This window comes from Cydia amplana, chromosome 4 (genome assembly GCF_948474715.1).
Source record: "Cydia amplana chromosome 4, ilCydAmpl1.1, whole genome shotgun sequence".
Classification (NCBI taxonomy): domain Eukaryota; kingdom Metazoa; phylum Arthropoda; class Insecta; order Lepidoptera; family Tortricidae; genus Cydia; species Cydia amplana.
In genome coordinates this window covers 12,437,149-12,440,117 of record NC_086072.1, presented here as the reverse complement: position 1 = coordinate 12,440,117, position 2,969 = coordinate 12,437,149, and the positions used below count along the sequence as shown (strand labels likewise).

General features: G+C 39.6%; 1 long non-coding RNA gene across 1 annotated transcript; it reads left to right on the top strand.

The window, feature by feature from the left end:
• The first annotated feature begins 418 nt into the window (after positions 1–418).
• LOC134647633 (uncharacterized) lies at positions 419–1,709 on the top strand. Its single transcript, XR_010096843.1, has 3 exons — positions 419–558; positions 1,182–1,343; positions 1,643–1,709. It is a non-coding gene; the product is annotated as an uncharacterized LOC134647633 (long non-coding RNA).
• Positions 1,710–2,969: the final 1,260 nt, after the last annotated feature.

The following is a 2,969-nucleotide window of genomic DNA, read 5'->3' as shown; positions in this document are numbered from 1 at the left end:
TTATTTTCAGCAAAATTTTCCTTAAGGTTATATATTTGTAAAAGATTATTATGCGATTTTTATCTTATATTTTGTGTTTTAATTAAGAAAGATTAGTATACACTGAGCTTTGTTTGTGATTTAATTTACCATTATGACTTTTGAGTATTTTGAATATAGAAGAACTACTTCTTGTTTTAAAATATTTGTACAAAACTACGTCCACACCAAAGAGTATAATAATATACCTTTTGTACTGTACCTTTTTGTAGCGCATTCTACAATGCAGATTGTGACTGATTGTGGTAGTGGTGCCCCCTACGCAGAGTTATCGTATTATTCCCTAATATTACATAGTCATATTATGAATTAGAGACATTCTAGCCGTGTGAGGCCGGCCTTACAACGATTAGAAGAAGAATTTACTGTCAACATTTGACATTACAGTCGGTAAAAAAATAGCAAAATTATCAGTGATACATTTTTGGAATATTTTTCTAAATTGCAATGTGTAGCCCTCTTCAATGTTTGCCAAGTTATAAAGAACCTCCGCCATGCGTTCCGTGTTATCGTGTCTCAGTAAGTGTACTTTTATTTATTAAAAAAATTGTATTTGTATTGTACTTAACTCGGAACGAAACAATGAGTATAATAAGTAACTTAGGGTAGCGACTAGTCACTAAACATATTAAATATATTAAAAAACCGCCCAGTCACGTATTTTATCGGGTCAGTCCTGTTCAGTCACATCAGCAGCTTGCGTTAATGGAGGGTAGTTTCTCACCCCCCTGGCGACACCGGCGCCCGCGCCGAGTCATCGGGCGCGGAGAGCTGCGGCCCGTCACCGTTAACGCAAGCTCCTGATGATACTCCTCGGTACGGAGTGAAACATGTCGAGCGTTTTCGACTTCAAATACGTGAGTGACCCGTTTTTAATATTTATTTAAAAATTTAATTCAGGCAACAAGGCCGTATTACAAATACCTTACAGACATATGTATTTTATAAACTTAAAACTAAACACTAGTTATTTAGTCGATAAAACGGCGTGGCTCCGTTGCATATTTAATATGTCTGTGTCTCACGGAAGTTTTGTTATTAAGACTTAGTCACTAAGTAGGTAAGTATTTTAGGATTTTTAGTTGCTCAGTTAATTGTTCAATTGCTCGTTTAAAAATTATGCTTCCTATTTATTCGAGCAGGGTCCAACCTGCCTACCGTGCGGCATAGACAACGTCACACTCCGGCGGCCCCTGATCGTGGGTGACAGTTGCTTTGAGTACCGACCCACGTCCTGGCCTGGCATGCTTTTGAATAACCAAGACAAACACATACGATATCAACTTATTAATTTTGAACGACCGGTAAGAACACGTGCCTACTTATAACTTTTTGTGGTACATAGGTACAGTCATGCTCCGTGATTGTTACGCTATTTAGGGTTCTAGCTGGACAAACCATAGCGTAAGTATGGATCAACCAATTTAGATAGGACCCTAAATGGCGTAACAATCCCGTGTGGTGACTGTACAATAAAACGCGGTTACTTTGGAATTATGTATTATCCGGGGATGATTCGGAGTAAGTTATTCAAATATATCCTTATTTGTTATTTGCCTAATTGGGTCAGTAGTATATATTCTAACCTTCTTTTATGTTTCAGGTGCAGCCCCACTACCCATCCTGTGCGCCATCGTATTGTCAACGCCGATAAAATAACGAGCGAACTATCTATAGTCTAGTCTATAGTCTGATCTATCAGGCGTTTCGCTGCAACCAAATCTCATAATAACCCAATTATGTAGCTAATTTAAAGGGGCCCACTGATTACGAGTCCGCCGGACGATATCTGCCTGTCGGTTGTTCGGAGCTGTCAACTTTTTGTTCTAACTGACAGGCCGATATCGTCCGGCGGACTGTTAATCAGTGGGCCCCTTTACCCAGGTTTAACATGATAACCTAATTATAACAAATTTTAGGCGCTTAGCACACTAGATACGATTCGCACGTCGTTCCAATGTGCCAATCCATCGATCGAGCGGGATGTCGATATTATACGTGAATAACGTTGTCTCACTCAATAATTGGAGCGACGTGCGAATCGTCTCCAGTGTGCTAAGCGCCTTACAGTACAAAGTATGGTGCTACTAATTAGCACTTTACGTGCCTCTGCCGAAAATTTAAAGGGTCATAAAGTACTTACTGTAAAACGTTGTACGATACACGTGCGAATAGGTAATAAACTTGTGTCGGTTTCGACTCTTGGCGACGATCACGGAGCAAAGTTTCGGACAGACGGACATGGCCAAAATTTAAGGGTTCCTAGTTAGCTACGGAACCCTAAAAAAACCGGCCAAGTGCGAGTCGGACTCGCGCACGGAGGGTTCCACACCATCAACAAAAAATAGAGCAAAACAAGCAAAAAAAACCAGCAAAAAAACGGTCACCCATCCAAGTACTGACCCCGCCCGACGTTGCTTAACTTCGGTCAAAAAACCACGTTTGTTGTATGGGAGCCCCACTTAAATCTTTATTTTATTCTGTTTTTAGTATTTGTTGTTATAGCGGCAACAGAAATACATAATCTGAGAAAATTTCAACTGTCTAGCTATCACGGTTCGTGAGATACAGCCTGGTGACAGACGGACGGACGGACGGACGGACGGACGGACGGACGGACGGACGGACGGACGGACGGACGGACAGCGGAGTCTTAGTAATAGGGTCCCGTTTTTACCCTTTGGGTACGGAACCCTAAAAACGAAGTATAGTAACCTCTTTTCAAGTTATCTTTTTTGTTGACATTTCGATTTATAAATTTGGTTGACAATTCATATGACATAAAATAAATTATAACAAACGTCTATTTTGTCAGTAAATTTTTATCAATCTATTTGGAATATCAGTCGAAATTTTCGGAGTTGGATTTTTTGTAGTAAAATATTATAAACTATTAAAATATTTTGCCTAATATTAGAAAACGTTTCAAT